The following is a 21,735-nucleotide window of genomic DNA, read 5'->3' on the forward strand; positions in this document are numbered from 1 at the left end:
CAAAGAAACAAATATCCTCAGTATTCACAAAAAATGATTTAATTTTTTGTGTATGCTACTGAAAATATAAATTAATGCTGACCTCTGAGTTTTTACACATTTATTAAGGAACAATGAGTAACAGAATATATCTCTGCATAGGCATAAATTTACAACACAATGGCAAATTTCGCATTAGTAATATTTAAATATCCACTGTGAAGAGAAATTGTCATTAAAGTGAATGTCGTGTAGATGGCACACGAATCCAGTTGAAAAGAAAAAGCAGATTCAATCCTGAACACTCCTCTCCCTCAACAGAATTTTATCAGGATCGCTGCAGACCTGCATCACTTGGTTCTGTGTCTTTAGTTTCTCTCCTTTTCCAACCATACAATACTATGAAATTAACCTTCTGAGTTTCTACAGCAGCTCCTTACAAGCAGGGCCTCGGGGATCTTTATTCTATACACGACACGACCTAGCATATTTTTCTGATGCTTGCTCAACAATCATACCATAAGATCGCTCCCAGACAGAAACATCTCCAATGGCTTCCTCTCCCTAAACGGCAAGCTCAGTGCCTGAACTCGGTCTTCAGATATATGGGGAAGCTGATTCATGCCTTCAAACTCCCTATATTCATGCAATAGCTCACAAAACTCCATGGCCATTTACTAAACAACGAATGCCAGGCATGCAGAAATAAGAGCTGTCAGCAATGCTTGTTACTAGAGGTTCTTAGGCTCTAGGAAGTCACTCCTAATGCTAAATGAGCAAATACCAAAATCTTGGTTCCTAGGGGCAGACTTTCTTCCTGTAGGCATCTGGTCTGAACACTTTTGTCAATCAATCAATGCATAGCCTTTTTTATGTATGTCACTGTTTGGAGACACCTTATTTAAGAGATATTGTTGAATTAACACCAAATGCATGGCAGTCTTCTGGCACTTGGGAACACTGTATAGCACTTCAGGACTATGCTTTGGGGCCCTGTGAAACAGCAAAATCACCAACCTGAAGCACAAAAATGATGGCAGAAAGGACACCTGTTTCCAAGATGAGCAATGAATCAGGAAAGCAGGTGTCTGTGTGTCTGTCCTCAGCTGGAAAAAACACGTGCCACAGTGTGACTAAAAATTGCTCACTGCTCTTAGAGACCCATAAATGACAGTGAAAGTGAGTCCATCACTTCATTAATACAGAATCTGCAAATCATGAGGACTGAATTGATGTTAATTGCCTTTCAGGGAACCACAGTCTAATGAGGAAGACAGAGCCATCTTGACCTTGTATAACAAATGCTGTGGCAGCTGTGTGCGTCGCTTCCGTGTGAACACCGAGAAGACGCTATTTCACAAGCCACAGCAACTCTCTTCCCAGCTATCAGAGGTGCCCATGCCGTCTCCATCTTGAGCTCATAATCCATCATTTAAGGCCTACAACAAAGTTTCTTTCACAAATCCTCTGGCTTCCACTTCCTTTAAGCTTTCTAAACATTGTTGCTTTCCCTTTTCCGGTGCCGGAAGCACACTGCTTCACCTTGCAGTCATGTGTGGGCATCCTGTCTCCCCAACACATCAGGAGTCATCTACTGCCCAAGGGCAAGATGCCACAGCCGGTGAGTATCAGCTAAATGGGTCTGAAATAAGACAGTCTTCACTTACTCTTGGGGTGAACCGAAACTCCATCCCAACACAAATGCATTCCTTTTCTAATGATATACTTTCAAAGTACACGGTCAAATTCTAAACCTAGCCAGCAATATTTTCATTTGAAGCTGTCTCTGGGTTGAAGGTGTATTTACACGGAATTTCTTTACTGCTTTATTGCTTTTTGCACAATACATATACAATTATGAGCTCATAGGTGGTATTAATTTCTCACCATTCATTTTCAATGGGGCTTACTCCTGTTAATATAATTTCCATCTTGCTCTGAATGAATCTCCAGCAGTATATCAGCTCTTCCAGTCCTTATTATCAATAACATTTTACATGAATTGCTTGACATTGCAAAACTGAAGCTAAATTATTTGTTTTCAAAATCTTTAACTTCTTCATGGATGTCAGACTGCTGGCTGGCAGAATAACAGCTCTAGAGAGATGAATAGATGTGCATATTCTGGCTATTAAAAAAAGGAAGCAGCTGCTGGTTATGTTTCTTCGTTTCTCTTGTTCTAGTAACATTTGCCGGGATTGCCAAGAAGTCTGGCTGGTTCATGTACCCACGGAGGCCACATACATGCACAAATGTGGACAGTCTGTGCCTCTATTGTGGGCATGTGTAAGAATGCAGGGTTTCCTCCTGGCAAAGCCAATATAGCTATTTTGAAATCATAACTTTGCATGTTTTCTAAAAATGTCACAGTATGTGCAATATTACACTGATAAATACTATTGTATAACAATTATTGCTCGAATGAAGAGTAGCTGGCAGAATAACATCACGTGGCCCAAAAGAACACAATGCTCTTTGTTTTGGTTACTTTCTCACGGTTGGAACAAACAACTGAATGGACTTAACAAAGGAGATGTTTATTTTATTTCTGATTTTATGAGGTTTAGTCCTTGCATGTTTGGTCGGCTCTAGGCAGAAAAGTCATGGCAGAAGGATCTCACAGAGGAAAGCTGATTACTTCATGGGAGCCAGGAAATAGAGTGAGAAGGGAGAAGCTAGGGAGGGAGATATATCCTCCGGGCCATGCTCCCCGTGATCAGACCTCCTCTCTCAGCAGCAAGTCATCTACAATGTCCCCATAATTCAGTCTCCTTCCAGACACACAAGGCTTTAGGGGTCATTTTGGATAAAAAACATAACACTCTTCAACCACAAAATTAAGGGGTGCAACTGAAATCTACAGATTTTGAAACAAGATGGCAATTCGGTATAAAAGGAAACACAAGGGCCGGGGATTGAGCTCAGTGGTTCCACTGCCTGCCTCGCAAGTGCAAGGACGCCAGTTCGATTCCTGGTAACAAAAAAGAAAAGCGGGGTGGACACAAATGTATGTCAGAAAAATTTAAATGATCTTCCTTGTTAAAAAATCTGATTAGAAAAGAATTTTGACTTTAAACATCCTCAGTGTTTTTATGTTTCTACCTATATGCCTGATTCTACAGAGGGTATGGGAGAGCAAATTTGGAGAAAAGACATGAAATGACAGCCAGTGGAGAGGTATGTCAAGGTTCCATTGGCCTTAGTAAGACAAAGTCTCTCTTTTCATATTATAAGCAATGTGAGTGATGGGTGAAGACTAGAAATTTTTGTCATGAAAATTATTCGCTCAGAGTCCCTGTTAAGTGAAAGCCTATCTTGTGCCAACTGTCACAACACAAGTGGCACAAACTACCCATCTCTTAGCAATGTAAATTTGGCCATTTAATTGTGCTGGTAACCATCATATTTCTCCATTATAAAGGTGAAGTTTTTACCTTTTCATCCAATAACAATCTGGGGTCATACACCATCACCTTGAGACAGTCCTATCCCGTTAACCTTTCCTTATAGAGACTTAATTATTAATGGCAATTTCCATTAACTACCCTTGCCTAAAAGAATTACTGCATTGAAGTTGTAATGATTTTCTCCAATTCTGCCAATCTTCTCAGTTTATTAGCTGCCATTATTCTATAAAAAGCCTCCTCTTTTTGTCAACTAGAACTTGGTTACATTTACATTTCTTCCTGAATTGCAGGATGAATGTTTAATCCTTTCTCTTTAATGACCAAGTTGTGGTCACTGCCTCTAAACACACATTCACCAAGATTTTCTCTTCTTTCTCTCTGCTTCATTTTTTCTCAGCTCTGTGGGGGCGGGGGGCGTGTGTGTGTGTCTAGAAACAAACGGAATGCTAGATTTGAAAACTATAGTATCAGAAATGAAGAATTCATTAGATGGGCTTAACTGCCAACAGCTCGTAGCAAAGAAGGGGATCTGTGAACTTAAAGCCAATACATGGTATCCAAACTGAAAAACAAAGAGAAAAAGATGATAAAGAAAAAACAAAATAAAAAATCTGTGGTATTTTAGTAAATTAAAAATACATGTGGAATTGGATGCCAGGAAGAGGAGAGATAATTTTTGCAAAAGCAGTCACTGAAATCTTTCCAAATTGATGGAAGGCATTCATCCATGGCGCAGTCCTACAACAGAAGAGATGCAAAAGAAACACAGACCTACGCACACACAATCAAAGAGTCTACAGCCACACCACCCTGAACACACCTGATCTCAGAAGCTAAGCAGGGTTGGGCCTGGTTAGTACTTGGGAGGCCACAATCAGATCAAGAATAGAATCTAAAAAGTGCCAAAGAAGCTGGTACAGTGGCACATACCTGTAATCTCAGCTGCTCAGAGGCTGAGGCAGGAGGATGACAAGTTCGAGGCCACCCTGGACAATTTAGTAAGACCTATCTAAACAAAAATATAAAAGAGTTAAAGACATAGCTCAGTCATGAAGTACTCTTGGTTTCCATCTCAGTAATGCCACACACACACAAAAAAAGGCAAACAAGAAAGACATATCGTGTCAAAAATGGAATACTGCAAACTAAATGGCTTATCAATAACAAACATTTATTTAGTGCTGTGGGCCACAAAGGTCAAATTCATAGGCACTGATTTGGGGTCTAGTGAGAGCCTGTCATGTGGTAGAGAGGTAAGGGAGCTCCTGGGAGTTGCTTTTAAAACTTTGTTAATTCTGTTCATGGGACTCCATTCTCATGGCCAGTTGACTGCCCAAAGGTCCCAGATCCAATATCCTCACATTGGGAATAAGATTTATTATATGTTATATATTTTTTAGAGAACTAGAAAAGAAGACTTAGAAGCGTCTCAACACAAAGAAATGATAAATATTTTAAAGGAGATTGAGATAACTAACATGATTTCATCACTGTACACTGTATACATGTATTTAATTTTCACTCTGTACTTCACAAATATATGCAATTATGCCAATTTAAATTTCTAAGAAGCTTTGAGATTTTAAAAAATTTTAAAAAGAAACACTAATTTTAAAATAAGAATATTTTAATAAGATAAAAATAAAAATAGAACAGTATTTGTGAATGAAGCTAAAAACAAGTGCAATACATAAAAATGGAGAACTTAAACAGTAAATAGGCAAAATAGAGAAATAAAAAGTCAAATTTAGTTCTTTCAAAAAATTAATAAACCTGGGCATAGGTTGACCAAATTAAAGACCAGAGAATATTATTAGGCTTTGTAAGTAATAAATGATTCTGTTGCATATTCTTCTTTGTTTTGCTTTTATTTTGTGAAACAATGTAAAAATGTAATAAAATAAAAATGGGCTCTGTGACTCCCATGATAAACTGACCTAAAAGAGAGAGTCAGAGCAACAGACAGACGAAGAGAGACAGAAAGAAGACAATAAAAATCATTATAGAACAGCAGTGGCAAACCCATGTCATGAGTGCTGCAGTGGGCTGTTTGTATGATTGAAAGCTCTAAAAGTTTTGCCATCACTGGTATAGAAACTACAAATGATAAAAGAATGATTAAATGAATAAGTCAGGGATATTTTAAGATAAGAAGTTCAACTTAAACAACATGAGCATATTTCTTGGAAAACATAAATTACCTAAACTGACTCGAGAAGAAATAGAAAACCTAAATAGTGCCAAATCTAATAAAGAAATAGAATTCATAATTTAAAAATAGACAAGACAAATCCCTTCCCATAAAGAAAATGTCAGATGCAGATGGGTTTGCTAGTCAATTATATCAAATGTTTCTTAAAAAGAAACAACCTTAAACAAAATCTATCAAAATAAAGAAGAAAAAATAATCTCTTGTATTATGAGGTCTGCATTACACTGATACTAAAACTTGACAAAAATATTACAAGAAAATAAATCTGTAAGCTAATATACCTGGTGAACATAGACAGAAAATACAAACCACCAGCAAATTTAATGCACAGCTATAAGAAAATAGTAATACAGCATACTGTAAGAGTGATTTCATCTAATGAATAGAAGATTGGCTTAACTTTCCAAAATCAATATAATCCACCTTTATTAACAGAGGAAAAAATACTGATCATCCTAATAGGGGTAGAAATACATTTTACTAAATTCAAAACACAATTTTAAAAAACTATTATAGCACACTAAAATGGATGGAAACTTCTTCGATGTGATAAAGGATAGCTTTTAAAAACTCTGCATAAGTAACACCACAGTTAATGGTGAAAATTTGAATGATCTCTTCAAGATCAGTAATGATAAAGAAATGTTCACACTCTTGTTTTATTATAACAGAGGTTCTGACCTATTTAATAGGGCAAGAAAAATAAAAGGTACATGGATTGGTGGAGGGAAAGGAAAGTAAATTATTATTTGCAGATTTCATAATCTATATTTAGAAAAACACTATAGCAACTACAAAAATATTAAAATATAAGGTTGAGGCAATACATAATGGTATATTAGAATATGTGAAGACATTTTAAAATCAATTCTATATCTTTTGCTTATAAAACTGGAAAAAAGAATTAACATTTACCAATCACAGTAGCACAGATACTTAGCAAAATATGACAAACATGTGTAAGATTTCTACATGAGAGAAACAAAAAACCCAGATAAATGGAGATACTATACACCAATGAATGGATTGGAAATGTCAGTATCATTAAGACTTGCATTGTCCTTAAATTGATCTATAGATTCCTAACATTACTTATCCAAATTTCCATAGACTTTTAAAAATTATTTTAGATAAAATGGTTTAAAATGTGTAGAAAAATGCAATGATCTTCAGTAGCTCAAAGCATATCAATGAGTTGGAGGGTTCATACTATTATTAAAGAGATGGTAATCAGGACAGAGTGGTACTAGAATATGAAAGAACAATGGATTGATAGGGAAAAAAGAGTTCACAAATAGATCCACTTGAGTATATTTAAAAATCCAAATACACAAATAACAATGAATAGGGCCAGGGATTTATCTTAAAAGGGCCAGGGATTTAGCTCAGTGGTTCTGCTGGCTGCCTCACAAATAACAATGATCAATGAAGCAATGAGGCTCAAGCAGCAATAAGAAGTCCCACCTAAAAGGAAAGTGCAAGACCAGACAGATTCACTGCTGAATTTTGCCAGAGCTTTGAAGAAGGACTATTGCCAATGCTTCTCATGCTATTCTGTGAAATACCAGGAGGGAAGCAATGCTTCCAAACTCATTCCATGAGGCCAGTTATCACCAAGAATCAAAACCACATAAGGACACAACAAAAAAAGAAATGATAGACCAATATCCTTGATGAACAGAGATGTGAAATTCCTTAATAAAATATTCGGAAACTGAATTCAATTATATATTTTTAAAAATCACATACCAATTCTAATTCTGCTGATTTATGAAATGGGAATTCTTTTATCTTCTAGTATCTTCTTCAGTTTCTTCTATGTTCTGAAATTCTCTTTGTAGAGGTCTTTCTCCTTTTTGGTTAGATTGATGTCTAGGGTTTTTGGTTTTTTTTTAAAGCTATTCTAATGAAACTGTTTTTCTGATTTTTCTCTGAGGGTTCATTATTGGTGTGTAGGAAAACTACTGATTTTTGTATCCTGCCACTTTGCTGAATTTCTTGATCGGTTCTAAAAGTCTTGGTAGAGTCTTTAGGGTCTTCTAAGTATAAGACCATATTTTCTGCAAATAAATATAATTTGACTTCTTCCTTTCCTATTTGTATCCCTTTTATTTCTTTCTCCTACTTAATTTGGTTTAGTTAAAATATCAAGTAATACTTTCTCAAAAAAAAAGAAAGAGAAAAGAAAAAAAGAAAGGAGTCATCTCCAGAGCACAGAGAGATAGCATGTTTGGGCTGAGGAGGAGAGGTGGTCCAGGGTTTAGGATAATGACAATATTCTATTTCTTGGTGTGGATGGCACTCACTTGATCTTAGCCAAAAGGCACTCACATAAATCTTCCTTTCCCAATAATTTGGTGATGTGTCCATTTACTTTATGCACTTTCCTTGATGTGTATAATATTTCATGAATTACAAGTTTTAAAATGTTGGGGTTTTTTTTCATTGTAAACACAAACACACATACACATACTGTCTCACATGATAGAATTCTGAGTAGCTCGCTTATTCAACAATGAAGCTGAGGTCACATCATACGTGACTGGATGAGACATATAATGTAGAGAAACAAAATCCACATACTCCTCAAATTAAAAACCCTAGAATTCATTTCAAAGTGAAAAAATTAAGATTCAGAAGATTAAATGATTTCACTTCATTACTTTTCACTTGAAATTTTTGTATCTCAATTAAACCTAAGTGTTTTTAAAAGTATGCACATGAAAAAGAAAAAAGAAAATGCGCAAGGAAGAAGTAATGTTAAAGACACAAACATGTAAAATATATATTCCATTGCAAGTCTTATATAAACCCTGAAAGGTCACAAACACTGGTTTTGTGGCACCAGGAATATTTGGGAAGCCACAAAGATTAAATCTCTTCTCTATGCAAACAAGCACAGCTCTACTGTTTTTCCTTTTAAAAAAGAACAAATAAACTCAATGTAAAAATCTTTAAAAACTATGTAAATGCAACATAATTATGCTTAAACCTCAGAAGACAGGAAATTCCAAGTTACAGATTCCATGGTAAGTTTTAATTCTATCCTTCTGTATACATTTCATGAAAAGTCTTTCATTACATGATCACATAACTGGACCATGTAACAATCAGTTCAACAAATGTTTATTTTATAATGTGTGGAAGGAAAATATTTTACAGGAAAAATTGTGGGAAATCAGTATATTATTTAGAGAAATGATTAGGTAAAATTTCTTAGAATTTTGGGCATTTTTAAATATTAATAAAATAATTTTCCTGATTATCTTCTAAAGAACATGAAATGTTAGCTCTTTTATAGCAAATTCTTCCTTATATTTGAGAGCTGACCTTTAATTTTATGATTTAATGGAAAACTTAGGACATTGGAGTTTCAGCATGTTTTGAACCATTTATGCCAGGCATTTTTAAAGAATGGAGACACAATAAATACTTAGGAGTTCACAAATACTTCTGAGTTATAACATATTTTTTAGAAAGCCCTTATCACTATATTTGAGTTTGTTAAGATTCCTTTCAATTCATGTATCTTCAATTGATTTCTTAAAAAGAGAGAATAAAGCACACGTTTTGCCTTCCCAGTATGAGCTATACTTCAGGTTAATCCATACTGAAATATCGAGCTATCAATTTGGAGAGAAAATTTGCAAAACTATTAGATTATAAAGAAAAAACCCTCAAGGCCCTCAAGCAAATATATCAAGTAACTTACAAAGAAAAAATAAAATTAAGCAACACCAGACTTGTAAAAAGGAAATCAACAATGAACTTATTTTGTTTAATTAATTGAAAGAAAATGAAAAGCAAAGACGTTCTGTCTAGCAAGGTTATATTCCAATTACTTATAGAAAATAATTTTAACTATAAGAACTTCAAAATCCATGAGTGAACCATGGAACATTCTAGAAGATTCTATGGGGGGGCCTCCTAACAAAATGACTGTAAAACTTCAGCAAAACTGATGGTGATGACGATGATGATGTGTGTGCATCTATTGATTTAAGATTGAAAAAAAGGTAGGGTACAGAGTATAATAATGATGGCTAAAGGTAAATTATAAAGACAAAATAGAAATAATGCTCTTCAATCATTAGACAGGAAAAATAGAATAAGCCCATTGATTATTGTATTAGCCAAAACCTGTGAGTTAAAAAGACAACCAATAAAAATGGAGAAACTGAATAGTGAATAATTAAGAAAAAAAGAACAAGAGCATTAGAAAAATTATAGGTATAAAGATAACTACTAGGAAAAAATGCAATTTTTTCTAAATAAAACAAAAAAAGTTAAACATCAAAGATCTGATAAAGATCATAACAAATACAATAAAATGCAAATAATTGAAAAATATTATGACTTTGTTGAGACCATAAATAGATGTGCATGGGTTTAAGTCTCTTATTAAAACAAAAAGTATATTTGATTCACAAAACCATATGCAACTATATACTATATACAATAGCATACTTTAAACAAAGGGGTTCAGAAAGACTAAAAATAAATGAGTGTACCAAGGTATAATAGGTAAATGGAAACAATAAGAAAACAGGGCTAGCTAGGTGTGGTGATGGGGCAGTGAGGTAGGAGGATGGCAATTTTAAGACCAGCCTGGGCAACTTAGTGATGACTTATGGAGACTTTGTGTCCAAAATATATTTTTTAATGGTTGGGTTGTAACTCAGTGTAAAGGGCCAGGCTTTAAGGGAGGAAGAGAAGAATGGGAGAGAGGAAGGGAGGAGATCCCTACACCAAACAAAAGAGAAAACAAGTCAAAATTCATTGAACATGACAAACTCTAGTACTTGGACTATTAAAATCCATTTGAATATTTATACACCAAATGATATAGTAACCCCTGCCTTTAAGAAGGGAAACGGAGTGTGGTGGGGCACGCCTATAATCCCTGCACTTGGGAGGCTGAAGCAGGAAGATCGCTGCAACCTGGGCTACACAGTGAGTTCAAGGTGAGCCTGAACTACACAGTGAGACCCTGTATCCAAAAAAAGAAAGAAGCAAAACATACATGAGCCATAAGGAGACACAGACAGACACGCACATGAGAGACTTGATCACTTTCGGTGTAAGACAATACAAGTAAAGGCACATGAAGAAATAGAGATAACATCCAGCAACATAGTAGATCTTAAAAACATACATCAAACTATACTGATAGAAACATACATCTGTATCCTAAGCACTTACAGAATATTCATAAAAATGCATCTTTTATTAGGCATAAAAAATCTATATGTTTCATTAAATTAAGCTACACACTAACCAAAATGTAATATAATGTAGGTGACCAACACAAACAAGAAATAAAAAGGATGTTCCTTGTAGGATTAAAAAATTTGGTTAACTTCTGGGCTGAGAGAGAAATACAAATTGAAATTAAAGAATTTCTTTAAAATGGTGTCAAAGCACTATAATTAAAATTTAGAGAGTACACACACATTTAAGGTAGTAGCAAAGGAATAGCACAAACTACTTCTAGCTAAGTAGTTTCCATGGAAACCAAATGACCCATGACAACTAAAAATATTTCATGACTGGATCTTTATAGAAAAATATGATGAGGGAAATGGATTTAGCTCAGGGGTGTCATGCCTGCCTGGCAAGCACAAGGTCCTGAGTTCAATCCGCAGTACCCCTGCCAAAAATAAATAAAAATATGATGAACTCCACTCTACAGTTGTTTTAGGAAAATTTTTATTTCTTAATAATTTCTTAGCTTTAAAATTCATTTTTCTTGTAATTTCATTAGCTACTTCTCTACTAATGTATATTGTATAGTAATGAAGGTAGTTTATTTACTTTGCTCTTAATTTTAGTAAAAATGTCTTGTGTCTTGCTACGAATATATATTAATTTATACTTTAAAGTGTGTTCTAAATCAGCAATAGGTAATGAATTTTGTCACAGAATTTTTGAGTCATATGTTTCACTATGATTTTCCTTTGTGTTCATGAATTAAAATAAAAAATTCCTTTTTCAAAATTAGAAAAATAGACATAAACCAAATGAAAGCACTAAGAAAGAAAGAAAGAGAAATTTTCGAAGTAAACAGCAGATTTTCTTTTTTTTTTTAACAGCAGTTTTTCAAAAAAATAAAACTGATACTATAATAGCTAACATGATCAAGGAAATATATAGAAATTTTAAATAACAAGGGGAAACTAAGCCAAAGCAGATAAAATTTAAAAACTGTAAGAGACTACTTCGCATATACTGCTACTCAAATAAATTTGGAAATCTAAATGAAATTGAGACTTTCCTAAGAAAATACAGATTGCCAAATTAACCCCATTAGAACAGAAAACATCAACAGACCAGAAGACCATCTAATTAGAGAAAAGTATTAAACAACTAATAAAAAATCAGTAGGTTCATACAATTGCATAAGACACTTGACCAAACCTTCAGGGTCATAAATATTGAGCAATATTGATGAGTATAATGAAGTGAAGGAAATGTCCTGCTTCCTTCTGCAAACCAAGTAACACAAACACCTAGACTGGATAAAGACAAAAACAAACAGGAAAAAAGAAAAACTATACTATCACTCCTAAATATTATAAAAATACTAACAAAAAATTTTTTTCTAGTACCAGGGATTCAACTCAGGACCTTGTACTTGCAAGGTAGTCATGGTGCCACTGATCTAAATCCCCAGCCTAAAAAACTTTTTAATGAAGTTCTACACCACATTAAGAAGATCATATGGCATGACCACCTCAGACAAGATTGTGAGGTTGTTTCAATGTTTGGAAAGATGTTAATACCATTCATCACATTAATAGATACAAGGGAAAATCACAGTGAAACATGTAACTCCAGAAGTCTTAGACATTTTTACTATATAGATATTTTTACTAAAATCAAGAGCCAGGTAAAGAGATTACTGTCATTATTATCCAATATGTATTACTAGGGAAGTAGTTAATGAAATTACAAGAAAAATTAATTTAAAGAGTAAGAAATTATAAAGAAATAAAAATTTCCCTAAAATACCCTAGAGTAGAGTTCATCATATTTTTCCATAAAGAACTAGACATGAAGTATTTTTAGTTTTCACAGGTCATTTAATCTCCATGGAAACTACTCAGTTCTGCCACTGTAAGACAAATACTGCCAAAAATAATAAGTAAATGACTAAAGGTCACTATGTTCTAATAAAACTTTATTTATAAAATGAAGATGTGATTCATGGTCACAATTTATCAACCACTGTCCTAGAGAATGAACAATAAAATAAAACCAAACAATAGGAGAATTCTGCAATGTAGTGGGAAACAGGATTGGCTGTAGTTTGCATCTAGACTGTCCCCCAAAAGCCAATGTATTAAAAGTTTGGTCGCCTGTGGGGCTACGAGAAGGTGGTGGAACATTTAAGAAGTAGGGCCCAGTGGGAGGGTTTAAATCTTTCAGGGCCTGGCCTTTCGAGGAATTATGGTCCCTTCCTCTTCCTGTGTCTCTCACTCACCTGGACGAGGTGAACAAGCTTCTTCCCCCCAACGCCCCTGCCATGTTCTAATGCCTCACCACAGGCTCCCAACCAATCCTGGCTACCTTCAAAGCTATGAACCAAATGAACCTTTTCTCTTTTTAAACTGGTTATCCCAAGAATTTGTCATAGTAATAAAGAGGTAACCCTTTCTTAAGAATAGTTGGCGAGGAAGCCAAAGCATATAATCATCAATAAAGGTGATTACCAAGATAGGAATGCACAGAATAAGCCTGAACAAAATCCACTTGAAACATAAAAACTCCTTAGAGTAACAAAACAGGACTTGAACAATGGAAATTTTATGTAATTTTACTGTTACTATGTACAATGTGAGGACCAAGGGACAAGCTAGAGGAACTCTTTGTATGCACTCTGGTTTTTTTGCAATTTTTCTGAATATCTAATGCTATTTCAAAATAAAAAGCCAAAAAGAAAATTTAAAAACAAAGCAAATATTCTGAGGTGTGGAAGGAAAATAAGTCAAAACATCTCTAGAGTTTTTAGTGGCAATAGTTTTAGAAGTTTGAAACTTTATAGTATTTTGTTAGAAAATTATGTTCCCCAAAATACAAATGTTAAGTTTTATTTTTAATGTTGATGTGATTTTTTTTATTCTTGAAGGCTAAATTATCTCCAGATAAAGTCTGTACATCAAATAGACATTAAGAGTCACTAAGAAAAATTCAGCAGGAATTAATCTGACTACTTATAGGCTTAATATTTCAGAATGCCTACTCTGCCGTGTTACAGGGAGGGGCATAATGAAATACCGAGTTTTTAAAGCTGTGATCAGGAGTACTGAAAAAGCATCGAGTTTTACAAAATCATTGTTTCACAAAAATCACTTTTGATTCCGTAGCCCAATTGTTATTACTAGGCTTCCTGAGAGAGAAAAACACTACAGATGAGAGGCGCATATGCATTCTATTGCACGGTTAATAAAAAGGCACTAAAAGTGTGTATATAATATATATGGTGTGTGTGTTTATCTTGATATGTGACCTAAGTTTTAGCCACAGCCAGACCCCTAAGACATAAAATTGCTAGTCATTAAAATAAATTCTTAGCCCATGAGTTATAGAAGACTTACCTAAGGAAGAGGCATTTATCATTTCCTCACATTTAACTTAAAGCTCAAAAGTCCAATAAATCCTACAATTCTAGCAGTAATTGCCATGTCTGAAATACAATAGCAAGAATAATGTGGCTTGGATTGTTACCAAACTCAAAATGCTGTTTTCTTAAACTGCCTTGTGTGTTTATAAAAACACTTGTGGGAAAACCACATCACAAGTATAAAAGGATGGTGTGCAAGAAAGGACAATGTAGCTCTTAACTCATGGAAGCTTTGCTACAGAATTTGGTGTATTTAGTCCATTTTGTGCCTTTAAACACTCTCTTCTTTGTTTTTGTTTTCCAATAACTCATTCTTCTAATTTATCTCACAACTCCTGTTGATCTTCCTTACTTTCTTTACAGGTATCTTTTGTCCATGCTTTCTTTTTTTTGAGGGGGGTATTGGGGATTGAACTCAGGATCTGACGTTTGCGAGGCAGGCAGCAGAACCACTGAGCTAAATCCCTGGCCCCATATCCATTCTTTCTCCTTAAAAAAAATGGTTGCAGCTGTGCCGCTTCTGGTTGTCTCTTCCAAATGTTAAAGATGTCACCTTACAGTGATTCACTCACTCACACCCACGTTTATAGCAGTGCAACTTACAACTGCTCTATCTTGGAAGCAGCCAATACGTCCAACCGTGGATAAATGGACGAATTAAACATGGTGTTTGCACACAGTGGAGTACTACTCAGCCATAAAGAAGATACGTTGGAACCATTTGTGGATGCACCTTGAGACCAAAGTGCTAAGTGGCATAAATCAGATGCAGATGGCTAAATATCACACAGTGAAAACAAAGCACACATAGTCTACAGAGTAAATGAAGAGACAGATGACAAGAAACAGGGAGGTAAAGTTTGCGGAGATGGGAAGGGGGTCTGTGGACGGAGGCAGGCAGGAGAAAGGGGTGGAGAAGGGGAAGGAATAAGGGTTAAGATTCCAGATGTACAGGTGCCGATTCTCCACCATGAATGAGCTCATTATGTGTCACAAACATGCCCTAATAAAAAAGAATGTTTGGAAAAAGAAGAAAGGAAAAACTGGGTTCAACAGGATTCTGCTTTTGTCCTTCACTTTTCACTCTACTTTCTCTCCCCCAAAATTTCACAGATTATCCATGATTTCAGTTACAAAATACACATAATATTTTGTTTGGCTTCCTTTTTCGCCTTTAGCGTGTATTGCTTTCGTGGCCTGAAGGGTTCTCTGAGGCATTTTCATACATTTGCGTAAGGCACTTTGATCCTCTCCACACTCCCACCCCCCTTCCCTCGCCTCTCCCAGCCCGATATCACTCACCACGATAATCTCCTGCTCCATCCACTTTCTTACAAGTGACGCGAATCCTTTCATTTTGCGGCTGAATAAACCTCCACTGTGTGTATCTAACACACCTCTCACCCACTCCTCCACTGAAGGGCACCCAGGCTGACTCCACCCCTTGGCTATTATGAACGGTGCCATGATGAGGGTGTGCAGGCATCTCCGCAGTCTGCAGACTTGCATATCTGCTCCCAGGAAGTAGTACAGCTGGATCAGAAGGTGGTTCTCTTTTTAGTTTTTTGAGGTAGCTGCATACTGATTTCCACAGTGACAGCCCATGTCTGTACCCTAAAATTTAGATCTGAATACCCAGTCGACTGACTGCCATCACCATCCGGACATCCCACAGGAAGCTCAGTGTCAGCACAAGCGGAACTAAGCTCGCCATCCGTTCATTGTGTAAGTCTCGGTCCTTGGGAGCCTATCCCGAGTCTGGTGCCGGGCTCTGCGCTGATTGTAGAGTGAGGAACGCACCGTCTCCTCGTGTGAGTTCAGGCTTCCCTCATGGTCCTCCCCCCACGTTCCTGGTATCAGCAAGTGGTCCACCGGCCATCTGGATATCGAAGCCAGAGGCTAAGCACGATCCCTACTCCTCGCTCTTCTTCACAGCTAAGGAACAATCGTTTTTCTGGTCTCATCCATCCTCTTCCTTCACAGCTCTTTAGTCTGTCGATTTATCTCTTCTTCATTATAATATATTCCATGATTCACTTTACCCTACTTTCCCCTCTCCTTGCAATGATCCTCTAACAAGCTTTCCTATCTCTGTTCCTACTTAAATCCTTTCAGTGACTCTTACTTGACTAACACAAAATCCAAACTTAGCCTGATAAACAAAGGCTCAAGTTATAACCGCCTATTTACATGTCATTGCCAAACCCTGTGCAGCAAGATGGCCCAGATGATTAAAGACAGACAATTCTTGTTTTCAGATACCAGAAAGATAAGCTGAAGGAAAAAAATAGGCAACACCAGAGGATAATGGCATAGGATGGAAACTACTATAATGAAATAGTAAAAGAAACAGTAAATTACACTTCTACGGGGATCTATCTATGGCCATGGAAGGAATGTGTTTGTATTAATCATATTTTCATCGCTGTGATCAAATATCCGAGAAAGGCATCTTAGAGAAGGGAAGATTTACATTGGCTCTCAGTTTCAGAGGTTTCAGTTCATGGTCAGCTGCTCCATTGCTTTTAGGCCTGTGGAAAAGCAGAAACCTCACAGCAGATGGTGTGGCAGAGCAGAGGAGTCACCCCATGGCAGCTGAGAAGAAAAGAGATCAAGAGCTCCAGCCAGAGGAAAGGACAGGGCCAGACAGAGTCACCAAGTCGCACCTCTATACCCTCCAGCCAGGCTCCAATTCCTGTTTCTATCCCCTCCCTGTCATATCACCTAAGGGATTAATCCACTGATCAAGATTGAGCCTTCATGATCTCTGAAAACACCACAGGCACACTCAGAAGTGCTTTACTAATTTCCTAGGTGTTTCTCAATCTAACCAGATTGACAATCAAGATTAACCATTCTAGGGGCTGGGGATTTAGCTCAGTGGTTCTGCTGCCTGCCTCGAAAGCGCAAGGTCCTGAGTTCGATCCCCAGTACCGAAAAAAAAAAAAATTAACCATTCTACACAGTAGTCTATGTGGACAGTGTTCCATAGAGGTTTGGAGGATACGGCTGTATACAGCAGCCCTAACAGCCTGGTTGTACATACTAAATAAGTAGAATGAGTAAGTTGATCAGAATGGAAAGATACAGGAGAGACATACATTGAAATGAATACAATACAGAACTCAAAAATGTAAAACCTAATAAGAGATATGACCTCCACACTACCCCGTCACTACACTCGGCATTATTTACTATGTGTATACTAGAAGTTAAATTATTTCCCTGGTAGCATGAAAAATCTCCTAATAGATCGATGCCTGAATCATTCAACCTTTTATTTCTTTTCCTTTATGGGGTCAAGGGAGAACAGGGACTCAAGACTGGGCAGGGACCTAGGGTGCTGAGGCTGACTGGGGATGGACCGTCTGTTTCATCTCTGTCCAGGTGTAGAAAGGTACAGACGGAGGCTGCCACAACACCTGGGAGGCCAAAAGCTCACAAAGTTGTTAAAAGGGCACTGCTGAGATGGCAGAAAGACAAACTCAGCCTTCCAGGTACCTCTTCTGCTTGAGTTCCTCAGTTGACTCCGTTCTCACTCTCTCTTAAATCTTTCTTCCCACACTTCCTTTTCCCTTCTCATGTACTAGGGTCCCTGTGCACACAGCCCTCTAGCTTGCTTCCCTCCTCTCCCAGCCATTCGTCAAGGATACACCTAAGTCCTCCTTCCTCTGGAGAACCTGTTAGAGATTAAACCGTATCCTCCCCAAATCCTTCCTTACATCGGAGCTCTGGCCACCAGTACTTTCAGATATAACTAGATCTGAAGACAGGCATTTGAGAAGGTGATTAAGGTAAAAGGGAGTCATTAAGATAGGCCTGAATCCGCTGTTACTGGTGTCCTTACAAGAAGAAGCGATGAGGACTCGTGGGAAGTTGCTAGGGTTATGGTGCATAAAAGGGTGGCTATGGGAGAAGGAGCAAAAAGGTGGCCAACTACATCCCAAAGAAAAGGTCTTGGCAATACCTCGGTATTAGATTTCTGGCATACAGAATGGTGAGAAAATAAGTTTCTGTGACGCAGGCTCCCTACACTATACAACTCTTTTCTAGATGCCTCCGCAAACTAAAATACATTTTGGTGCTGGAACATAGGATGCCGCTGTAAGTCATTCCTGAAATGTGGAAGTGGCTTTGGAACTGGGGGATGCACAGAGGCTAAAAGAACTCGAGGTGCATGTTAGAAAGCCCAAACTGTCTTGAAGAAATTGTTAGTAGAAATATAGCTGTTAAAGCTGATTTGTCTGAGGGACATGCTATTGAGACTGGAAGAAAATAAGTTCCTTGGCTGAACTGATTTCTAGTGTGTTGTAGAAGATAGAATCTGTGAGTGACAAATGAGCTATTTCACAAAAGATTTCTAAACCAAATGTTGAAAATGTAGCCTGCTTTCTTCTGAATGCTGATAGTAAAATGCAGGGAGACAGAGATAAACTGAAGAAGGAATTAGTAAGCAAAAAGAAATCAGAACTTGAAGATTTGGGAAATTTTCAATCTATTCACATTGAAGCAAAGAAAGAAAAAGAGAAACTACGCTCTGGTAAGAACACGGAGGCAGTGGTGGGGTGCTAGGCACTGGGCACAATCATCTAATAGTATCCCCCGGAGAGGCTTGGTGTCCAGGGTGATGCTAAGGTGAAGCCTGTTGGGAGGTCCTCGTTCTCCGGGCGAGAGATGATTCCCTCTGACTCCTCCAGGAGGCCCGGCCCCTCCTGTCTGCTCAGCTTCCGCCTGCAGTGTCATCATCTGCTTGTTACTGCACAAGCTCCCGCCTGCCACTGCTACCTGCACCACGGGTGGCGCACAGAGCTCGTGCTCTGCTGTTTGGATTTGTAGCCTCCTAAACTGTGAACTGAATAGGCCTCTTTTTTAAAATGTATTTTATTGGTACATTTAAGGTGTACGATATGACATTCATCACTGGAAATTTGCACCTTTACATAATCCACCTTGGTTATTTTTTCCCCAGTCCCCTGCCCTCCCTTCAACCCCTCTACCTGCCTTCCCTATCTACACAGACTTTGTTTCCATTTTTTCTTTTTCTCCTATTAATTCCATCTCTTCTTTCTTTTCCCCATCCCTCTGACTTGCCCTTCCCCTTTGCACCTTTTCTTCCTATTTCACATTATCTACTATACCTTTCAGTCCTTATTTACACTTTCAGTTTTTATACTAGAGAAACTATTCAGCATTTACACGTGTCCTACTTATTTCACCTAAGAATATCGCCTCGTTGTGTATCCATTTAGCTATAAATGTCTCTAGTTTCTCATTCTTTATGGCTGAGTAGTACTCCGTTCTATAAAAAAACACACACACACACACACACACACACACTTTCTTTATCCAGTCTCCCAGTGATGGGCAATTGGGCTGTTTCCAAGTTTTAGTTAGCACAAATTGTGCTGCTATAAATATGGTGCACATATATCACCGTGGTGTGATTCTTTTCAATCTTTAGGGAAGATACCCAGCAGGGGAATAGCTGGGTCAAGTGGGACCTCCAGACCTAGTTGTTCGAGATCTCCATACTGACTTCACAGAGGTTACACCAGCCTACACTCCCACCAGCAGTGGAGCAGGGTTCCTCTTTCCCCACAAAGTTTCTTTTCCTTCCTTAGTTACCTGATCAGGTATTTTGCTATGGTGATACAAAGCTGACCCGTGCATTCACTGGGCAATAATATGATAGACTGTGGGCGTAAACCAAATTCAACAGACACACTGTTAGCCTGGGCTGAAGGTGACTGAGATTGGATGACATGAAGGAAGGCTGGTGAAATTCTGGGATTCCCAGGTCAGGCCAATAGGACGATTCAACTCAAACAACATACTGTAACAATGTTCTCAGGTCCAGAAATCAGGGTGGAAATCAGTGGTCCTACTTATTATTAGCCATCAGCAAATTTTTTACTTCCTGTCTTTGAGACCTTACGACCTCCTGGCCCAAGCATCTTAATTCCAAAGGGAGGAATTCTTCCACCAGGAGATACAACAATGACTCCATTGTACTAGAAGCTAAAACTGCCACCTTTTCACTCCGGGCTCCTCATGCCTCAAACTCAACAGGCAAAAAGGGAACTTACTGTAGGTCTGGGTGACTGGCACTGACGACCCATGAGAAACTTGGTTGCTACTAGAGAAAGAGTATGTCTGCAGCACGGGAGAATCTTGACGGTGACTCTCAGTACTGCCATAACCTGTTATTAAGCTAAACAGAAAACTAGTGGCCCAGATCACATAGGAATAAAGATCTGAGTCACTCGCACGTAAAGAACCACAAGTGAAATTCTTGCTGAGGGCAAAGGGAACGTGAAGTGGGTGAGGGGAAAGGTTATAAATACCAGCTAGGACCCTGTGGCCAGTTACAGAAGTGAGGACTGTCACGAAAATTTCTTCCTCGTTTTATTATATGTCTCGTGTGCTTATATATTACACCTTTGTTTTCTTTTCTCTTTTTTCTCTTCATCATATAACTTCAGCAACTTTGTATCCTGTGTATAAGTATCGCTAACTTCACACAGTCATAGTTCAGTCAGGGATCTCCTGAAGAGGAATTCTTTGGTAAACAGTTAATGCATTTTCAGTTATATACAGACAGTTACGTCACATAAGGCAGAAGTCTTTATGTACCGGGTAAGTCCAAGCCTTAAGGATTGCATATGGGTACCAAGCTAACAAAGGTGCTTGCCCTCTAGTGTTAAGCATATTGCCCAGTTGCTTGGGCCACTGTGCCCAGATATTCGGCCAAGCATTACTCAGGATGTCTCTGTGCAAATGCTTTTAGGTGAGCTTAGCACTGAGAGCGGTGGTATTCAATACACAGAACAGTTTGCCCTTGGTGTAAGTAGGTCTCATCCAATCACGTGAAGGCCTTAACAGAACAGATTAACCTTTGAGCAAGAGGGATTTTTGTCAGCTCACTGCCTCTGGACTCAAACTACAGCTCTTTCTTCAGTCTCCAGTTGGCCAGCCGACCCCCATCAGATTTGGAAATCACCAAGTTGGCACACTCGCATGAACCAACTCCTCAAAATAAATGTACCTCTCATAGATAGATAGGTAGACATACAGGAGGTGGTGGTGGGGAGTTGTCCTTTGGAGATTGTTTCTGTGGATACCAAGGTTTGCAGATGTACAAGTCTCGTATAAAATGGCATAGTATTTTCATATAATCTGTACACATTGTCCTGTAAGCTTTATATGATTTCTAGACTTTTTTACAATACCTAACATAATGTAAGTGGTACGTAAATAGTTTTTATGTTATACTATTTAGGGAATAATAATGAGAAAAAGCCAGTGCATGATCAGAACACATGCAATTTCTAAAAAGTATTTTCAATCTATGTGTAAGTCTTCTCTTCCTAAACAGGAAATAATTTAAGATTAAGACAGCAGCTTAAAATCCTGTGTCTCAGGGCCAGGGATGTAGCTCAGTGGTTCTGCTGCCTGCCTCGCAAGCACAAGGTCCTGAGTTCAATTCCCAGTACCAAAAAAAAAAAAAAAAAAAA

The 21,735-nt window shown here is 37.6% G+C and overlaps 1 protein-coding gene across 4 annotated transcripts in view; it reads right to left on the bottom strand.

The window, feature by feature from the left end:
• Nucleotides 1-21,735, bottom strand: part of Armc4 (armadillo repeat containing 4) — a 166,624-nt gene that overhangs the window by 70,534 nt on the left and 74,355 nt on the right. The window lies entirely within an intron of this gene.

The sequence above is a fragment of the Fukomys damarensis genome, unplaced genomic scaffold (assembly GCF_012274545.1).
Source record: "Fukomys damarensis isolate Sample0158 unplaced genomic scaffold, DMR_v1.0_HiC HiC_scaffold_19, whole genome shotgun sequence".
Classification (NCBI taxonomy): domain Eukaryota; kingdom Metazoa; phylum Chordata; class Mammalia; order Rodentia; family Bathyergidae; genus Fukomys; species Fukomys damarensis.